A 22,075-nucleotide genomic window follows, 5' to 3' on the forward strand; every position below is an offset into this window, starting at 1 on the left:
CCATTTCTGCATCCCTTTATAGTTTGACAAGTATGTAAGTACTCTAGCTCTGAAACGTCAACAAATTTGCTAGCCAGAAATAATTTTGAACCGGCGGTATTCAATTCTACCAACCTCTGATTGATCTCTCTGAATAGCTTCACTTTGCCGCAACGCACAGTGGTTCCATTTGTTCTACGAAGCGGTCATAAATCATTTTACTCAATAGCTGGTGGCAAATACCAACAGAAATTGTCAAACTAATTATTTTTGACTGGTAAAACTCCGTCTAGGTTGGTGTCGTAATTCATATCATTTCAAAAGTTCTGATAAGTATGCGGAGATCATAATGCAAAGGCTCTGTTATATGAATGATTATATGTGCATAAAATCGACTTGGCAATTATCTCTCCTTCCGTGTCCAAAATAAATTAAAGTATTTAATATCTTGAAAAGAACCATGAAATCTATATATTAAAAGCAATATATCAGGATTATTTTTTTCCAACTTGAGAAGATTCCCTGCTAAGAGTTGCTTCCCATGCTCAGAAGCCTACTTTTTAGTATGTGTATATAAAAAGCTATTGAACACTTTTCTAAGTGCTGAAGATGTATATACCAAATAAATACTTGACATATTTATTAATTGATAAAGCCAATTTCACATCAAATCTCTACCAAAACCAAATAACGAACATATCACCTAATGTAATTAACCTTATGTTTCAAATACTTATAACTAAAAAATAATTAATGAATTATTTGTTAATTTATTGTTGCTTTTTAATATATTTTTTATTCTCACAATTTTATTTTTTAGGGCTGGATCTAAAGATACTGGAATTTCGTTGAAGGTCTTGTTTTGATGCACAAAATAAATAACATGTTCATGTAGTTCCTCCTACACTTTGGGAAGTCATGTCATATATATTAGAGTGGCTGATGTACCATTACTAATATATTAGGATTTTATTGTCTCAGCGCCCTCACTAAAACTACTCATTTAATCAAAGTACAATGTTGCAAGTGTATTTATATTGAATTGAAGCATTAGTAGTGAAAATTTTATTATTTTATGCATCCATGCCAGTTAGCTACAATTATACTGGTATGTAATGAATTCTATGAATATTTTTATCATTACCTTTATTGGTAAAAAGGCACGCTGCTAACTTATTTGCAAATATTTGCCGCTAGAACCTGCACAGGTTCATTTTCCTACTCAAACATGATCATGTGATGGTAGAAGTTTAATTAAATGTGATTAAGAACATGTTCAATAACGTACTTAAAAAAAGTGATGTAGTTACCAAGTGAGTATATTTCTATCCTCATTACTCACATCAATACTGACTCCTAGATGTCACATAACTCTCTAAAATGTATTGGAAGTGATAGATATACATCTGTACTAATGTTCTGTAATCTAAACTGATTGAAAAATCGATTGATTTTGGTTTGTGAAGACAATAAACAAAGAGCTGAAATCGCTCAATTTTCAACGTATTTTTGACACATGAAAAACACACTCCATCATTCATAGCCCTACTATGAATATTATACAGAAACGTCATTAATGTTTATGTTTTTACAATCTTGAGATCATAATAGATCCATGAAAAGGTAAAGGAGTGAGAAACAAAACATTTTGTTTTTTGATTTATGTCCTATGGGCGGTACCACTGTGCAACGTAGGCTTTAAGCTATGTACGAATATTATGATACCAAAATTTGATTGACCATGTAATTTATTTGCGATTCAATTAGAAAAGAATCGCCTAAAAGATCGGAAATCTTTGTCTTCAAATCTAGGCTATAAAACTAAACATTACAGGCAAGGATAGAAAGAATGAATAGAATTATTTTTTTATACATATTTGATGCCAAATATTAACGAGGTCGCCTTACAAATAAGGTAGGGTGCATTTGAATAAATGGAACATCTCGCATCAAAAAATGCTGGATGTTATGAACTTATTCCTTAAGTTAAAACAGCTTAGAATCCAATTTCAATACTGAATCAAAACTAAAAAGCACTAATCTTGCGAGGGAAGCGACATACAACAGTGCAATTCTCATTTTAGCTTTGTGGTTTGAGAAAAGCTAAAAAAATCAAGTTGAAACTAAGGGGTCTATTTTATAAATCGAGCAATTTCATGTCACTCTACTGCAATCACTGTTCATCAAAGCAAGCATGCCTATTTCAGATGCCACCCGTCGACTTCCATAGTAATTCAGTCACATAGAGTGACTACCGTTGAAAAGATCGAGTGACAGAGTTGTGTTGAGTGAATGTTTTGGTCGACAGTGACTCCAGTCGAGTCATTGTGATCGACTCGATATATAAAATAGGCCCCTAAATTTGCTTTAGTGATAGAGAGTAGGGCACTATTTGCCATTGTGACGTCCATCTTTGGATTCCGAAATATTGAATCTCAATTGAAATGCAAATATATGAAGATGGTGCATATTAACATGATCAAGTATAAAGATATCTTAGACTCCTCTTCGATGCTTATGTATTTTTAAGCAAGAACACCCCCTGTCATTTTAAATATTTTAAAGTCAACATACTGACCTGCACGTAATATGTAAAACGATTAAAATGACGTAATTACGTAAAACGATTAAAATGACGTTAATGAAAAAAGTCGAGAAATGGAGAAATAATTTTCCGGTAAATGGTCCTTCCGGGTAATGGTTTTCCGGTAAATGGTTCATTCCGGTAAATTGTTTTCCGGGTGTTGGACTTCCGGTAAATTGCATTCCGGGTAATGGTTTTCCGGGTAATGTCGGAGAACCGAATCTTCGTACTTCTTCACTGAAGGATCTACTGTGTATCGAGCCTACTTCAATTTTGGTTAGATGCTCTCTGATATCTTCAAATTACCCATCAAGGGCCCTCTGCTTACCGAATTCCAAGTTATTTCATTCCAGCACAGCTCCTGATGTTTCTGTTTGCGCTTCCTGACTTCATATTTCGCTGATTTAAGGTGATTATAGAACGAAGCCACACCTCAAATTTTCAAGAGGACAAGACTTGAGAACCAAACAGTGCTCCACGTTGAAAATTTATTCCATTAGTCACCACCAGCAAGCAAACAATTTGATTGATTTTCAACGTGAACTGTTGCCAGGTTCTCAAGTCTTGTGCACTTGAAAATTTAAAGTTTGGCTTTGTCTTAAGCGAACTTAAGCGAACATCGTGCCAATCTGTACATTGCGGAGACTTTATGTTAGGTTCGCAAACAATCCGCAAAGATATCCAATTCTGTATTTTCTAGCCACCTTCTTTCAAGCTTAGTCAAAAGAGCTGTCGAAACTGCGTCAACTAAAATTTTACTTCCTCAAGAAATTCCTTAATAAATCCTAGGTAAATCGGTCAATTCTAGTGTCGAATGTTGTGAATTACAGGATACACCTCATTAAACGCCTAAAGGTATGCAATTTTCCTTTGAATTAGCAATTCGCTCACAAATAGAACGTGCTTTTGCTCTGAAAATGATATTTTATCCTCAATGCATATTCTAATTTGAGTTCACAGAACACATCTGGAATGTATAAAACAGTTTATTTAAATGGTGTTTTTATATAGCCTTGGCAATTGTCGATTGTTTTGTAAAGAACCCTTTAACAGTTTATCAAACATTTCATAAAAAATCTGTTTTCTATGGTATAATTATCTTGCATGTAAAAACGAACTTCAAAACATCAAGAGCAGATATCAGGTAATGTGACATCACAAAATTTGTGATAATTGAAAACTGATCATAGATAACTGTCATACATGTGGGTACGGGAACGATCCCCACTGATCAACTATACCTCGAATTACGGTACTGTGTTTGTGTTTGTGGTGTGCTTGAATCAATTACTCTGCTCGTCATGTTCTACGGGTGGACCGGTTTGATGCCGCGGTCGGTCTTTTGATTCCAGTTGAGGGGTGACTTCCGGTTCGCAAGCGCCTCGACGACCCAAAGTCGGCGGTTCGTTGTGATTGATAATACTAGGCAAAGTTCCCGACGATGAAGCGGTTCATTCTCCGATATTGGCCAGTAGAGTACCGAAGTCGGCCAAGCGATTCCGGTTGGAAGATGGCTTCCGGTTCGCAGGCTCAAGCCGGTGGTACGCTCGTAATATTCAGAATAGCCCCCGACGGTGGATCTATCCTACAACAAATAAGATTTCCCCGGCGGCGAAAGGTCTTCCGAATCGACGCTATCCGGGCAGATGCCGGATTCACAGGCGCCCCGATGATCATTTGCCGGTGCTACAACACAATCTACTCAGCTAGTCCCCGGTGGAGGATCTAGCCTACTCCAATTAGATGGTGGTCGGCCAAGGTCAGGGTCAGTTCTGCAATTCCGGTTGAATGGCGACTTTCAGTTTGCAGGCGCCTCGATGACTTATTACCGATACTAAGTTACGCTCGTTTTACTTGATGTAGTTCCCGACGGAGGATCTAGCCTACTGTGGTCGCACCTGATGGTCTCCTCTCCACAATAGACTGACAAGTCGAGTGCCGAGCTCAGTCCAACGATTCCGGTACGAGTTTAGCTTCCGGTTCATCGGCACCCCAACGACCCGACGTCAAGCGCTGCTCTGTGCATCTCGTTTCGCTGCTCTACTCGTCAGTTGCTCTGTAAACCAGACATCATTTGCACCGCCATATTCCAAAGATCGAGATCGCTTATCATTCCGTGTACCACTCCTTCTTCGCTGAAGTTCCTACCAAAAGCAGCCGCCACCGTGTTTCGGGCAGTCGAAGACAGCATGTTCTGGCGTTTCTGCAATCTCCATACACTAAGGACAGAATTGTGAAGACGCATGGCCGAATGGATACAGATACTGCTTTAAGCAGCTGTGACCTGACAGGAACTACACACTTCTCCATGCACCCTGTTCACCCAGGCTGATAGATTCTGGATAGTTTGTGGTGCGCTATCTTCAGCATGACTCTCTCCATCCAATCCACACTGGGCCAGGAGCAGAATTTAGCCAGACAAAACCTCTAGCGCTTTAGGAGTGCATTTTTTCGGGTTGGTGTCAAAGGAGACTTGTCTTGAATTTGTTTGTTCTTCAATTTGATGATAAAAGTTAGTTGGAAATTTCGCCGCATAGGTGGCACTGCGATGCAAACTTTTTTGTTTTGCGTCCTAGAGCTTTCGCGTCTTGGGCAATGTTTTAGAACGTGTAAAAATACAACAAGTTGTCGAAGACACCAAAGTTCTAGGACTTCAAATAACAAAGTTATGGTAAAAAAGTGTGTTAATCACTTAAATTTTACGTTTTTTCTACTTTTTACCTCAAAATCGTAAAATATTTTATTTTAACAACCGTGCGTCGTTTAGTTTCGATGACATGCATGTACTGTATGAAAAAAAAACTTATTATTATATAAATATTTGAATTTTTGAACAAATTATTGTAAAAACATCTTAATTTTTAACATAACTTTACTCAAAAAGTTGCAAGTTTTTGCAAAAGCTTATCAATGTACCGAAATACGCTATATTTCATCTACCAAATGTCAAGGTTTGCCAGATGTATATTTTGATATATTTGAGATATCTTAATTCAAAATAGCCATCTCTTCATATAAGTAGAATGGACTTATTATTAATTTTATCATTATTCTACAAGATTTTTGACACATTGCGTCAGTCAAGTTTTATTAATCAAATACTTTTATTTTGATACTAGTGATTTGTAAATTGTGATTTATGTCAGAGAGAACTGTCTCGACGCGGTCATAACAGGATGTAAAAAATGAATTATAGCAGGCCATAGCGAAGTTCTAATTGGACAGTTGCTGGAGATGACATAAGAGCCACACAATAATATGAAAATATCTAGATACTGTAACACCTGACTAATAAAAAGTATTTGATTAATAAAACTTGATTGACGCAATATGCCTAACAATCTTGTAGTACAATGCAATGATACAATTGATAATAAGTCTATTCTATTTATTTGAAAACGGTGGTTATTTTGAATTCAGATATCTCAAATATACCAAAATATACATCCGGCAAACTTTGACAATTGGTAGATGAAATATAGCGTATTTGGGATCATTGATAAGTTTTTGCAAAAATTTGCAACTTTTTGAGTTAAGTTATGTTAGAAATTATCATATTTTTACAATAATTTGTTCAAAAATTCAAATATTTAAATAAAAATAAGATTTTTTTTCATAAAGTATAAGCATGTTATCGAAATTAAGCGACGCATGGTTGTTTAAATGAAACATTTTACGATTTTAACGTAAAAAGTAGAAAAAACGTAAAATTTAAGTGAATTACACATTTTTTACCATTACTTTGTTATTTGAAGTCCTAGAACTTTGGTGTCTTCGACAACTTGTCGTATTTTTACACGTTCTAAAACATTGCCGAAGACGCGAAAGCTCTAGGACGCAAAACAAAAAAGTTTGCATCGCAGCGCCACCTATGCGGCGAAATTTCCAACTAACTTTTATCATCAAATTGAAGAACAAACAAATTCAAGACAAGTCTCCTTTGACACCAACCCGAAAAAATGCACTCCTAAAGCGCTAGAGGTTTTGTCTGGCTAAATTCTGCTCCTGGCCCAGTGTGCAATCTTCGACCAGACCAATTGCCTCCATTGCCAGCATTTCTACTTCCTCTTGCGTTTCACCAATTACAGTTAGGACGGCGTCATCGGCGTCGACGATCTCAACCCCCTTGGGTAACTCCAGCGATAGGACCCCGTCGTCCATCGCATTCCAGCGTCGGGCCCAGAATGGAACTTTTGGGACTCCAACCGTTATTCTTAACTCCTTCGGGCCGGTGTCGGTTTCATACCACAGTACTAGGTTTAGGAAATAGCTCTTCAAAATCTAGCACAAGTAGAACCCGCATTCTGTGCAGCGCTTAGGCTATGGCCTTCCAGTTGGCGCTGTTGAACGCGTTCTTAACATATATCGTGAACACGATACAGTAACGATCTCCTCTACGCTTTTGTTTCCATTTCCACCGTCGACTTTTCTATTTCTGGTAGGTAGAGCTCTTGATCACCGGATAGTTCTTCAGCTTGAAGAGCATTTCTCCTCTTTGAGTACGCCTCGTTCTGACCACGTTCTTTCCGAGGTCTTTTAATTTCGGATCATCGCTGACCTTACGAAGAATCGCTGCGTACGTGGTTTGATTGTTTGTCCCAACAACCCTCATCGACCACTCACGCCGTGGGCGGCTAGTCACCTTCTTCGTAACCTCCTTTTAATTTTCACTTCCTTCGCCGTGTTTCTTCCCTCTGTTCTTCTGACGGTTTGCCATTTTCATCGTTTTTTGCTCTGTTCAGCAGTTCCTGTCCATTTCTCTGTTTTTTTTTTTCGAAAGCGCTTCTTCTCCTGGCGAGACCCTATCACGCTTCTTCGATGGCTTGTTGGCATGTGCCTTTGGGATTTAACACGCGTCAGTAACTATTTGTTCCTTAGTATTTTGTAGTACTTTTTCGGCTGCTCTGGCTCTCATTTTTGGCGCTTTCTGATCGTTTTCGGCTGCGTTTATGGCGGATTTTATGCTCGCTACTAGATTACTAATCTTGTGATGCACATTAGTCCTCTCTTTCATGTAGTCGTAGAGTTCATTGACCTTATTTTTGATCTAAATCACTTGAATTCCCCGTTAGGCCTTCCTGGCAAATGCTGTTGCTTGTTTTCGGTGTGAACAATGGGCTTAGTCCTGTTTGGAGTCTAGAATTTTCACTTTATAACGCCCTGCTGCTACTTGCTGGTATCTCCTGTTGTGCTACTGGCGAACGTTGTAGCTTTCCGCTTCTCGCGAACGCGTTTGCATTCTCACCCTTTTCTGCTTCAACCTCCATTACGGTATTGTCTGAGATGTTCTTCATTTTGTTGGGTCCCCCCTCCAAGCCGCTGTCTTCCTCCGTCGTAAGTAGTCGCCATCGTGGTCCCATGGTGACCTTTGCAAGCATTGAGAGCCATGCTAGGGTTGACACGGTCCTTCATGGGGTACCGTGTTCAGAGCCAGATCAGCGCAAGACAGGAAACGTTCAACTGTGCCTACTTCCACCGACGGATTTGGAACGTACTCGGAGGTTTTGAGGGGACGGGGGCAATCGCACTATTAGCCCACTCGCCGTTTCGGGGAGGTGTCATCCATCCTTACTAGAGAAGTGGAATAACACGGCTGTCAGCTCTGCATCATCGGTGTCTATACGTATTCCGTAATCGTTTCCATGTTGGTTGAGGCCAGTATACCATAATCAGGGTTTTACTGGCATCCGACCTGATGTGCCGGTTGCCACTCCAGGGGGCTAAGGCACTTTGGAAACGGTTCCAGGTCGCTTGTTCAGTGCTACTTGCAGATATGTGGTTTATTGTAGACATTCAACAGAGCCCACTGATAAACCCCCGCCACATCCTAGGAAGACCATCCTTGAGCCCCTGGTCAGATGTACCAGACGCTCGAAAACCTCCCGGAAAAAGTGCTTAAGGTGGTATTCCATACGGCTGGATGGATGAGTTTCGCTTAGAAAAGGCAAGAATCTAAAGCTCCCACCTGGTATTGCCACTCTAGATGATGTCAGAAGGGCAACAGTACGCAACTCTGTTGTCGACTTATCATTTTGCAACCCAATTTTGCTACATGTGTTAAGTGCTATATGCGTTGACCACTACCGAAGAAAGATCATAAGGTGGTTCCTGGATGAAAAGAGTAGCACCGTAGCAGTGCCCGCCATGTGAAAGGAGTACCTTCAGTAGTTGTTGAACGGAAATGCAAATGACGGTCGAGCTATGGAACCATCTTCCATGGAAGAGGTTATAAGACTTTAAGCAAACAAATTAACCGTAATGCTGCTGGAAAGGACTAGATCCCGGTTGAGCTTCTCAAGCACGAATATGAGCGGCATCTTTTCATTAATTTAACGGCAGTGTGAAATTCAGGGAAAATATTTTAGCTGTACTAGATAATTTCCAAACATCGTTTTCCTGCGGAACTAATGAGGCCGATACGTGTTAAGATGAATGGTTCGGAATCAGACGAGGTATGTTCTACGTTTGTGAATTGTTTATGGTAACAGGTAGAGAAAGAGGGAGACCTGTTGTAGTTGATACGTAGGCAGTGTTTGATGGGGATGTGTTTGAAATTAAATAATCTGAGATTATTTGTAACATGCGACAAAAAAGAACAAGACACGATGTAGGTTCTGAGGACATCTGAAGGCTTTATGGCTCAAAATTACCAACAGCATTTTAAGGTGATTATAGAACAAAGCCACACCTCAAATTTTCAAGAGCACTAGACTTGAGAACCAAACAGCGCTCCGCCTTAAAAATCTATCCCAATGGTCACCACCAGGAAGCAAGCAAGTTGATTGGTTTTCTATGCGATCTGTTGTCAGATACTCTCGTCTTGTGCACTTGAAAATTCAAAGTTTGGCTTCGTTTTATAATCACCTTAAGCTGCAATAAAAACTACATTTTTAAGATTTTGTCCGACACAATGTGCCAAAGTCACGGAGGTCCCAAAGTAGTTATTTTTTCAATTTTATACATTCGCAAGAAATTTCAATTTTTCGATTCCGCTAAAGCATGCAAAATATAACAATTTTGTATTACGACAAGCCTAAACCGCTTTTTTCTTAAAAGATAATTGTAAGTAAATGTTTTATTGCTCGTCTTTCATCACATGTTTCTCAAACGACAAATTCGACAAGAATCTCAAAAATCGATGCACTCACCTCCAAAAAAATATCACCATCCATCACACGGTGCTTCTGCTGCAGCTCTCCCAAAATCGCATCACGAAAACTGGAAATAAATTGTTGCAGCTCCAAGCTGCATGGCGTGGCTCCACCTCAACCACGCCACCTTCGATTCGGTTGTCGTTTTGCCTTTCGCTTGAATAAACCAATTTTTTAAGGTCACCATCCGTCGCCGCCGGTGCAGAATTGATATTTAATTCATGAGCAAGTGCCACCTCCACCGCCCGGTTCCGACACTCTTCAAGCGGACCGGTTAGGGCAGCGAAACTAACAAGCATTTAAAGAAGGGAAACACTGTGTATATGAGCAGTGAGTAATGGAAATTTGAAAAATAAGCACATAAACTTCTTAAAACGCCAATTGAAAGCTAATTTAAACATTAAACAAATCAAACAGTTGACAATATAAATTGGTGAACTTAAAATAAAATAAATAACAAATAAAATTTTAAGTGCCATGTTCTTCTTTGGAAATTTTTTAAAATTGTTGTGCTTATTTGAATATTTTCTTCGAGAACATTTAGGATTTAAATGCTAATTTAAGATGTATTACTGCTTATTTATACGATTATTTCCACAATAAATATATTCCATTTTTTTGTTGCTAGTTAGAGAACAATTATTGTTTATTTTTATGACTATTTCTGATAAGCTAGTGATGGTTATCCTTTCCCTTGGGCATGATAATATTTTTCTCGATCGGTAAAGTTCGTGTTTAATTTTTGCTGCGAAAAAAAAAGGTTCAAACTTGCCTCTGGCCAAACACAATCGAGCCAATGCGACACGACGGGTTAGATGACGACGGACGGGTGTCCTGAGGAGGTAGTCGGCACTTAAACTGGCCCCAGTTCAGTCCGTCAAAAGGCCACCGAAAGGGAGAAGCCGGCAAGAGAAGACCCGCTTGGTTTCATTGGAAGCATAGCTATAAGTCAGCTGCTTAGCTGCGCTACCGGCAATAATGGCAAACAAAGCACACGACTTTATGGAGGAACTTGCACTTGACTCCACCAAGAAGCTGGGCAATGTTTGTCAAACGCCGATGAGCGAAATAGTGGCTCAAATGTTGGGCTTAATGGTCAAACTGCAGAACAGTTTTCAACTCTTAATAGGTCACCTGATAAGACTATCTGTTTCGTAGGATTTATAATCAAATCAGGTTAGGTTTCTATACTTTACAACGGCGTCTTCAAATAATTCAGATGATTCCTGCTGACATTTTGAAAACTTGCCAAACGACATATAAATTGTATCAAAGTCATTCTACGGACGACTCCAATACATATTGAAATTGAAAGTAAAAAAAAAATAAACGTCGTATATTTTTTGATTTATTTTTTTTTTTCTTTAGAACTGTATAGAACGAAATTTAGCTTTTTCCATAATCTTTTCCATGAACGTGTTCTAGTGAGCATACATTGTGTATGAATAAAATATTGTTCCGTTCCAGTTTCCAAGGAGCAATATCGTCGTCGGCCACATCCTCACCTATAACGAGAAAGAGAAAAGAAATGTGAGTTAATAACGCCTGTACACTACCGAAATAATTTCTAAACGATTGATATGTGATACCTAATGAGTGTCATCATTTTTTAACAGGGTCAAATTTATCAATTCAACCGGCTGCAGTTCCAGTCCTAGAAATTCAAACTACAAAATTTACTATTTCCTTGAAATCTAACTCAAAAATGGGAGAGTTCAAGAACCGTTTCAATTGAAACATCTGTTTTAAAAATTATTATCTCGCATACATGCAATATTATAATTGAACTTAACTTATTGTCATTGTCGGTCTTGAATAATACTTTTGCAGTTTATTTTTTCTTATTATGATATTATCTTAAATTTAATCATAGTGTTGATTTTAGCGTGCCGTATTAAGAATAATATGAGATAGGCGAAAACAGCTATTAAGCCGCAAGTGCACTTGCCATAATGTACAACAACATTGACTGTGTCAGTTACAACATTTAGCCAGGCAAAACCTTTTTGCGCTTTAAAAGTACATATTTTCGGGTTGGTGTCTTCGGTGATTAATCTTGAATGAATAAGTTCCTTAACCCTCTAATACCCAACCCCGCCTTTAGACGGGGTACACATTGGAATTTTGTGTATTTTTTCGTAGCTCGGAAATTAAAATGATTTTATTTTTGGCCCAAACCTTGACTCATAACACGCATATAAGAAAAGTTTTTTATGATTTTTGAAACTTTTTTGTATTATTGAAAATTGTTTGAAAAATTGTATTCTTATATAACCTACAAATGCCTGGGATTCATTTAACGGGTATTATAAAAAATCGTACCTTTTATATTTTTCTACGATCAACCTATCACAGAAGAAGAGCCTGATGGTATTGAAATGATTTCAAATCTGTTTTTTCGTTAGTTACACGGAAAATAAAAAATGTTCAAGAAAAAAATTAAAAAATTCATATTTTCAAAAGTATAGTAAAAACTCAAATTATTATTATTGTCAAAAATTAGTAACCAGAAGAGGCTTCAAGAAAAAATTGAAAAGGAAAGGGATGTTCAAAAATAAAAATAATAAAAATCAAAAACCAAAATTCAAACCAATTGCGAAGAAAAATAAATCATTGGCCAAACCGTGTTTAGAATGATTTTAGATAACGAAAAATAATATTTAGATCGAAAACAAAAATTTGGGTATTAGAGGGTTAATATGATTATAAAAGTACGTTGGGATTTTTGCCCTCTGCATTAAGCTTTCGCGGCTTCGGCAAAGTTTTAGAACGTGAAAAATATACGACAAGTTTTAAGTATACCATGAACCTACACAGCAAAAAATAAAATAATAATAAAAATAAATTGAAACCGACGTAAATTTTGGTTATGTATCAAGAATCGCACGTGAATTAATTCAATATAATCCATTTCAAAACATCATTCCATTCAAAACGTAATTGCTTTCCCTCAACAAAAATGACAAGAATTCCAACTAATTCTATCGATTGCTAGACCCCGACTATCAGTAGTCGTTGGCTGGTTTTGAACGTTTTATTGATGTAATTGTAAATAATTTTTGCGACGGGACTTATGTACAGTTAAAATAACGTGATATTCCAATTTATTTTTTGCTGCGTATGCATGCCATTTGAATTTTAGGGAAATTTCAATCAAGGATCATAATAGTATAATATATTAGGTACATTTTAAAATGATAAAAAACATAAAAATCTCATAATCATGTATGGTAGTTTTGGCCGTCTCTTCATATGGAGCACGATTATTAGGTACTAATGTCACGTAGTTATGTACTGAACGCGAGAACTTTTCATGTGAATATAATTAATAAATATTGTTATTTATATCATTATACAACCAGATTTTCAAATTAATTAACTCATTACGCGTGGTAAAGATGGACAAATTATGGGTGAAATTAAGAAAAAAAATCCACGTGCTCGGCTGGGATTTGAACCCAGGACTCTTGTATGCTAGACGAGCGCTTTACCAACTAAGCTACCGAGCCACTTGGTGACCCAATAACTGAGTTGGTTACAAGTTATTTTAGAATTCAAATCCCTACAGACCACGCGGACCCCTTTCATAACCCATATCCATCCATATCATGTTCCTACACACGCGGAACGAGCGAGTGCGATTTATTTAGTGTTGAAACTGTTTGCCTATCGTACCTACATCGCTTCCACAACAACTGTATTGTGGAAGAGTAAAGATGTGGGAAGGCTATGAACGTGTCGTTCTCACTCAAGCGACGACATGACTACTACAGAGAGGCAGTAAAACTGTAATATAAATTGACAATTATATTGAGCTGTTCGGTAATCCAATCCGCATGGTTATTAAGTTAATTAACTCATTACGCGTGATAAAGATGGACAAATTATGGGTGAAATTATGAAAAAATAAATCATCTTGCTCGACTGTGATTTGAACCCAGGACTCTTGTATGCTAGACGAGCGCTTTACCTATGTCCTTTACCTACCTTTGTCTACTGGCGGAAGTGCAGAGGACTCCTCGGCTTCCAAAAAGCAAGTAACACGTCAACATTTCCCTCCCATCCCTAAATTGACCTGCATTCGGACGCAGCCGGCGCCGTTATTGTTCATTATAATAATGAGATCACCAGTACTTACACATTGAGGATGCTACTGATCCCGAGTAGTGTCTGTTGGTTCCCTGTGTAAGTACAGCTGTTCTTGCAATAACGGAGTAGCATCTACGGGCGGTCAATCATGCTCATGCTCATGCTATTATTATGACGAGCAAATAGAGGACTGAACACAAAAGGTTTGCCTTTTCCATAGTAATTTCCATATAAACTTCAAATGGCGTGTGCACAGCCAAATTTCTTCCAAATCATCTCAAATATTGGGAGAATGATTTTAATCATAATTGACACGTTTAAGCATAGGGGAGCAAAAATTTCAAAATTTGCATCAATTTAATATCCATTATGCCCCCAATCCCCCTAGGTGTGTCGTGAAGTGTCGTAGCTGTTGTGCAATTTTTGTTTTAACTTTATGCGTTAGCGGACGAATATAGAAGTCTGCTACACACTTGAATTATTTTACAGGAATCCGTGAAATTCACCGTTATTTCAACAGTTGGAATCAATTAACGGAGTACGGTAAATTTTAACAGTTCTCGGTAAATTTTTAGCGGCATCCGTAAATTTCGACGGAATAACGGTGTTTTATTTTACCGAACTGTTCAGCTGTTGAGATTACGGTGAAATTCACGGATTACGGTAAAATAATCTAAGTGTGTAGTGCATTAAGTTAAAAGAAAAATTTCACTTATGTTTTATGCTTCTTTCAAGAGTCTTTGAACAATATTAAAGGCGGTTTCTATGAGAGTGCTTCGTAAAGCCCAAGCAAGCCGATTCATTTTTTCGTGGCGCTGGCGAAAGAGTTTTTTAATGTTCGTGCGTTTTGCTGGACAGAGTAGTTTGTGCTTGTGATTCCGTTGCATGCTCCTGTGGGGCGAGGATGGAATGGCAATTGGTGAGCTCGTTTCATGCTCATGATTACAAATTTTTGTCGTTATGTTTATGTTTTTTCAAACAAACTAATGTTTCGTTACTGCAAATTTCCTTAAAACCCCTATCGAGCAGTTGCTCTTATCTATCCGTCATGTGTTTGCTTTGTCCCTAACGAGTGGAACGTTCCCATCGGTTTGGAAGAATGCTATCATTTTTCCAGTTAACAAAAAAGGCGACCGCAAGGATGTTAGTAATTATCGTGGGATCTCGTCGCTTTGTGCTATTTCAAAACTCTTTGAGTTAGTAGTAATGGAACCGCTAATAGCTCACTATAAGCAGTTCAATGAGCAACATGGTTTCATTGGAAATCTACTACCACCAATCTCTTGAGTCTTACATCCCACGTTTCCGAGAGCTTCGCTGAACGTGTTCAAGCAGATGTTATTTATACGGATCTGACTGCATAACGATCGCAAAACTAGAAAGGCACGGAATTTCCGGACTAATGCTACGTTGGTTTAAGTCCTACCTTACAGAGAGACAGCTGACGGTCGGACTGGAAGGACATTTTTCAGACACATTAACGGCTACTTCTGGAATACCTCAAGGAAGTCATCTGGGTCCTGTGATCTTTTTATTGTACTTTAATGATGTGAACTACGTAATTAAAGGGCCACGATTAAGTTATGCCGACGATTTAAAAATGTATCTCCGTGTCCGTTCCATCTGTGATGCTATAACTCTACAGAACGATTTGGATGCTTTTGCAGGATGGTGTAGTTTGAACCGCATGGTTGTGAATCCTGAAAAGTGTAATGTTATATCGTTCTCACGGAGAAAAGAGCCTGTCTATTTCAACTACCAGTTATTCGGAAAAATACTTCAACGAGTTGATTATGTGAAGGATTTGGGTGTCATTCTGGATGCCCAACTAACTTTCAAGCACCATATGTCCTACGTCATTGCGAAAGCTTCCAGGAATTTAGGATTTATCTTCCGTATTGCTAAGGAATTCACCGACGTATACTGCCTCAAGTCGTTCTACTGTTCGCTTGTACGTGCGACTTTAGAATATTGTTCGACGGTTTGGCACCCACACTATCAAAACGGCGTTGAAAGGATTGAATCGGTTCAACGTCGTTTTATTCGTTTCGCACTCCGCCGACTTCCTTGGCGCGATCCACACCGATTACCAAGCTATTATAGTAGATGCCAATTGATCCATCTTGAGACGTTACAGTCACGCCGGGACATAAACAGAGCGATGATAGTTGCTGACCTGGTGCAAGGGAGAATCGACTGCCCCGCTATTCTTGGATAGGTAGATATAAGTGCTTGCCACTGGAATTTGCGAGCTAATTCTATGTTACGACCACCTCTACGACGAACTAATTTTGGACAAAATGTAGCTATGAATGGGCTGCAACGCGTATTCAACAGAGTAGCACCAGCGTTCGACTTTCATCTTCCAAGACATACAGTCCACCGTAATTTTGCCGAAATACTTACTCGAAGAATTGTTTGATTTTTATTGTGTATTTGTTTTTACACAATAAAAAAACGCAACAGAAGAGATTATTGATTAAAGAGAAATTAAACAAACAGATGCGATCGTCGTTGGATTTATCTTGGTTTGATGTAGTAGCAGGGATGAGAGTTCTCCAAAAGTATTTTTTTCTATTCAATTTTGTAACTGAAGAAAAAATGCAGTGTGTTTTGATAAAGTTAATATCGTGGAAATGACTATGTAAGCGTTATTTACTGGATCTCAAAAACTTTTGTTCAACTCTTGCCATTTCTCATTAAGATGGATAGTGTCGGATAGGGTGGAAGTTTCAATGAGTTTTTTTTTTCAATGATATGACTATTTATAGAAAAAAAACACCTTTATATTGTTTTAAAAAGATCTACTTTGAAACTTAGAATCATCAAATTGACTATAAAATTGACGCTTCTTTTTTGGGACCATCTAACATGTTTCCAACTTGTTTTGGATACAATTCCTATTGTTTGTTTTAGTATCAAAAAGTCCAGACACTATAAGTGTAGACTTGCAAAATTTCACTTTATTCAACAAACTTAGAATGGTTTGCCATTGTAAGTGTCGACATAAGAGCGTTCTGTGAAGGTCCAGCCAATCGAGTTTTCTTTCTTTTTTTTCATAGGATATAAGAGCACATGCTTTGTCCTGACAGCTGTAGGAATGTTGCGTTTAGCAATATGTTCATCAAACTTTGAATGGTTCATCATTTCAAGTATTGACATTATTTTATTCTACTTGAAAATTTTGCATATAAATTGATAATATTATATTTATAAGCATGTTTATATCTCACAAATAATTATTTATCATGGTCTAACTTATCAATGTGAATCCTGTGACCCAACGATCCTCTCTATTAACAAACATCCCTCCCAGTATCCTTTGTGGCGATGCAGAGGTAAACACGACCTCCAAATATCAGATCTTACATACTAACATTCCTTCCACCAATCCCACGTGGCCACTGCACACTGCAGAAGATTATGGCCAATCCCAGCCGAACTTTTATTTGATTCTTTGATTCACTGATTTCGGTCAATCACGGAATAGTAACCATTGATATGTGTTGCTAGTCAGTGTGAGTTAAGCTTCTTCTTCTTGGCATTACATGCTAACTGGGACAAAGCCTGTTTCTCAGCTTAGTGTTCTTATGAGCACATCCACAGTTATTAGCTGAGAACTTTTCTTTGCCAATATTGCCATTTTTGCATCCGTATATCGTGTGGCAGGTACGATGCTACTATATGCCCAGGGAAGTCAAGGAAATTTCCTTTACGAAAAGAACTCAGACACCTTCAGCATGGCTTTGCTTTGTAGCCGCGGAAGCTAACCACTCGACTAAGGTAGCAGAGCATCGTGCACATCTTGTCTGCTGCGGTTCAGGTTATGTTGAGCTCGCCAACATGGACTCTCACTCTCGTCCGTCAGTTTTCACAACAAGAAGCTTTCTCCGCAATAAAAAGTGTGTATGTACTGAGGCCACTATGTTGTACTTTTTTTTAAGTGTAACTAGCGAAAATAAAAGTTGAAAAGATTAAAGCTTGTTTTCAGGGTAAGTGCCTGATAATCTTCCATATTTTTGGTACAAGGGTTTTTGCTGCTTGATGCGAATTTAAAGATCCTCAAAACAGAAGTGTATGTAGTTGCGTCAGTGTAAAATCGTTGTGTGACTGTTGAAGGAATCAAAAACAAATCCTTTTTCTAATTGTTTAAAGAATGAAACTCTAATCTAATTTATAGAATTAAACTTGTATCTGTTTGTTCTTGCAGCCGTTAAGATGATACAATTTGAATGGTCATTATACATACAATGTTGTTATATGGTGTAGGTTGATTAATAGTTTTTAAAAGCATATTATTAGTGACAACAATCATTAATCAATTTGACAAATCATTCAGAAAACTCTCTGAAAATTTTAGTCAATAAAAAAAAGAAAGTCAAATATATTTTTCATTTTGCTTTAAATTTAAGATTTGAAACTTTATTGAATTCTTCTTAACCAGTGTTGTCAGCGTGACCGGTGCCAAACCCTTTTTCTACGGTACTACAATTTTTTTGATTCTTCAACGACTGCAACTGGATGAGATTGACCTCTCATAGCTAGATTCCATGTGCTCTACAAACACATTTTCATTTTTGATAATTCTCCCAGGGCCAATCGCCCTCAAGAGCAGCACCACGTGAATATGTAGTTTCGTTCATTTTTTATGTAAATTGCCATTATATTCCGTTTTTCTGGTTTCATTTCCATTGCGATAGCGTTTCGGAACAGCTGTAACCGGTGGTTCCAATAATTACTTGCCGGCTCCACCGCAAGGTCCTTTTTCCTCCATTAAACCCACCGTGCACTATCACCACTCAATACGGGCGAGAGTAACTCTCTTGTCGGTATTCAGTGTGAGTGCCGATTAGATCTCAACACCAACATACATGTCATGCATGGTATTTGTTTGCAGCGGTTTGAGCGCAAGCAAAAAAAAACTGAAAGCTTGCCTTACGTTTATCACTGGCCTTCAGATGTCGCATGCTGGAAGGGTTGCCAAACAGTCAGAACATTCCGAATGTCGGCTAATTTCGTGTTCGGTCGTATCATTTTGATCATTAAAAAGCTCAGCTTTCGGCTCGAACTCTTTAGTCTGTCCGTAACCATTAACGGGAGTAGTAGTGCGCGTCGGAAAATTGTTACTTAATTTAGACTGTGAGTTGAATAATTAAAAGTGGTGAAATTTTCTAATTATTGTTTCTCTTTATTAGGTGGTAAAAGTAAAATTTAAAACGATACGCTATAATAACGAAAACACAATTGTTGAAGAAACGAAGATTACATGTATGGTTAGTGACACAAAAGGTGCATTGTTAGTAGGATAAAAACGGTATTGATATTTCTTTGTTAATAGGTTTTTGTTAAGCCCAAAACACACGTGTACATAAAACAGAACAAATAGTGTTAGTTTGCGGAGAAAAAGGTCCTGTAAGCGGGCCTTTTTCTCTTTTCTGCATTGCTTGGCGGAGCAAGCGGTGGTTATTTCATCCACAGGACAAAAGCGGCCCCTCTTTCACTTCAAGCGCACCTAGCTTCATCTCCCAAAACGCCAAGGACGGACAGACGCTGAAAAGGGTGCCCACGTTACGTGCTACAATCTCCATCCGGAGCACGAAACCGGCCATTTTGGATTGGCCACGCTCAGATCCCGGGCGTCGGTCATTGTTCTCGGCCATCACATTTGGTCTTTATCATCTGGCCATTGTCTTCACCTGTGCCCAAAACCGCCATTGTTCCGTGCCACCAAGCCGTTCAGGAGAGCGACTACAAAGCCGTCGAAGCCAACAAAGCCATTCTATCCATTCCGGACGTTATCGGAAGTGAAATTCGCCCTACCGTAGACGAAGTGCAGGTTGAAGAAACGGTTGTCGATGAAGACTCGGAGGCAAATTTTCCGGTCTCCAAGGAACCCGAAATAGAATTAACCGAAGAACAAACTGCTCGGTTGAACATTGTAAAAAATCAATTTAAAATTGCATCGGAGGGTATACTGGATACCACCGATTGGATAAGCCACAGAATAGAACTTACAGAGGAAGCCAAAAAGCTCTCCCCTGCTAGAATAAATCCGTTTCCAGTTTCTCCAAAGAAACAGGAACAGATCAATAACGAATTGGACAAAATGCTCGAATGCAAAATAATTGAGAAATCTTACAGCGACTGGGCTTTACGTCTGGTCCCGGTAGACAAATCAGATGGAACAGTGCGCCTTTGTCTGGATGCACGCAAGCTGAATGAACGTACGGTCAGGGACTCTTATCCCCTCCCACACGCCGACCGTATCTTGAGCAGACTAGGACATGCTAACTACATATCTACTATAGACCTTTCTAAGGCTTTTTTACAAGTCCCTCTGCATCCTAGGTCTCGCAAGTATACGGCATTTTCCGTGTTGGGAAGGGGACTGTTCCAGTTCACCCGTATGCCTTTCGGTTTGGTCAACAGTCCTGCGACACTATCACGACTGATGGATCGAGTGTTGGGCGGTGGTGAGCTGGAACCAAACGTTTTCGTCTACCTGGATGACATCATCGTCATTAGCAAAACGTTTGAAGAGCACCTGACCCTACTTCAAGAAGTGGCATCCAGACTTAGAGCTGCCAATCTATCTATAAATCTAGAAAAGTCCCACTTTTGCGTCACTGAAGTTACTTACTTAGGCTACATTCTGGATCGTGATGGTCTGAGGCCGAATCCAGATCGTGTGGCCGCGATTGTAAACTATGAGCGTCCTACGTCTTTGCGGGCTCTAAGGAGGTTTCTTGGGATGTGTAACTATTATAGACGGTTTCTAGCCAACTATAGCAGGTACACACAGCCCCTAACTGACTTACTTAGAAACAAGCCTAAGACAGTTTGTTGGAACGACGAAGCCGAAGAGTCATTCCGAAGGATAAAAGAACTTCTTATCAGTTCCCCAATCCTAACCAATCCCAACTTTAATCTACCCTTTGCGATACACTGCGACGCGAGTGATGCGGCCATCGCCGGTGTGCTTACGCAGACGCACGACGGGATTGAGAAGCCTATAGCGTTCTTCTCGCAAAAGCTGAGCACCACCCAACAAAGGTATTGCGCGACCGAAAAAGAGGGCCTTGCGGTCCTCAATTCGATCGAGAAGTTCCGATGCTATGTGGAAGGCAGCAAATTTACCGTGTACACAGATGCATCCGCTCTGACGTACATAATGCGCAGTAGCTGGCGAACATCCTCGCGTCTATCGTGCTTATTCTGCGCGGCGTGTGAGTCGAGACGACTCGCTCTCACCGCGAGTGACGTGAGACGACTAATGTTAATCAAATGGGAGCGAGTCGACAATTGTCACCTCATACGACTCGTGTCACCTCACACGCCGCGCAGAATAGGCACGTATGTCGCTGGAGCATAGAGCTACAGAAATATGAAATGACTATCCTGCACCGCCGAGGTGTCGACAACATCATAGCCGATGCCTTGTCCAGGTCCGTCGAGGAACTGGAGGCCTGCGAAGAGGATGACGGCTGGTATGCGGATCTTAAAAGGAAAGTACAATCCGATCCAGAGAAATACAAAGATTTTAGAATAGATCATGGGGTCCTCAAGAAGCTTGTTTCAACACTAGACGACCTTTTGGATTACCGATTCTCTTGGAAAACCTGTGTTCCAAAATCCCTCCGAGAAACAAAACTCGTTGAAGAACATGATGATAAAATGCATCTTGGAGTCGAAAAGACTCTGGCGTTAATAAAGAAAAAATACTTCTGGCCGAAGATGATTGAAGACGTGCGAGAGTACGTCAGAAAGTGTACTATTTGCCGGCAGAACAAACCAGCAAATCGGTCTCAAATGCCCGAACCAGGTCAACAACGACTGACTGATAGGCCTTTTCAAATTGTGGCGTTGGACTTTATTCAGTCCCTCCCCCGCAGTAAACACGGCAATACTCACCTACTGGTAATCATGGATCTTTTCTCGATATGGTGCTTACTTACCCCGGTGAAGAAAATCTCGGCTCCGCTGGTAACCAAGATTCTCGAAGAATCTTGGTTCAGAAGATATTCAGTTCCAGAGTTTATTATAACCGATAACGCTTCGACTTTCCTAAGCTCAGAGTTCAAAGCTCTGCTGGCCAAATATCAGGTCCAGCATTGGAGAAATGCCCGACACCATAGCCAGGCAAATCCCGTTGAGCGTCTGAATCGCACGATCAATGCTTGCATCAGATCGTACGTTAAAGACAACCAGAAAGTTTGGGACACGAAAGTGTCCGAAATAGAACATTGCCTTAACAATACTCCCCACTCCTCTA

At 39.2% G+C, this 22,075-nt stretch overlaps 1 protein-coding gene and 1 long non-coding RNA gene across 2 annotated transcripts in view; one reads left to right on the plus strand and one right to left on the minus strand.

The window, feature by feature from the left end:
- The window catches only part of LOC5572987 (pheromone-regulated protein PRM7), a 303,931-nt gene that overhangs the window by 216,385 nt on the left and 65,471 nt on the right, over positions 1–22,075 (minus strand). The window lies entirely within an intron of this gene.
- LOC110679339 lies at positions 18,903–19,375 on the plus strand. The gene is made up of 3 exons (XR_002502408.1): positions 18,903–18,942; positions 18,999–19,076; positions 19,142–19,375. It is a non-coding gene; the product is annotated as an uncharacterized LOC110679339 (long non-coding RNA).

The sequence above is a fragment of the Aedes aegypti genome, chromosome 3, assembly GCF_002204515.2.
Source record: "Aedes aegypti strain LVP_AGWG chromosome 3, AaegL5.0 Primary Assembly, whole genome shotgun sequence".
NCBI lineage: Eukaryota > Metazoa > Arthropoda > Insecta > Diptera > Culicidae > Aedes > Aedes aegypti.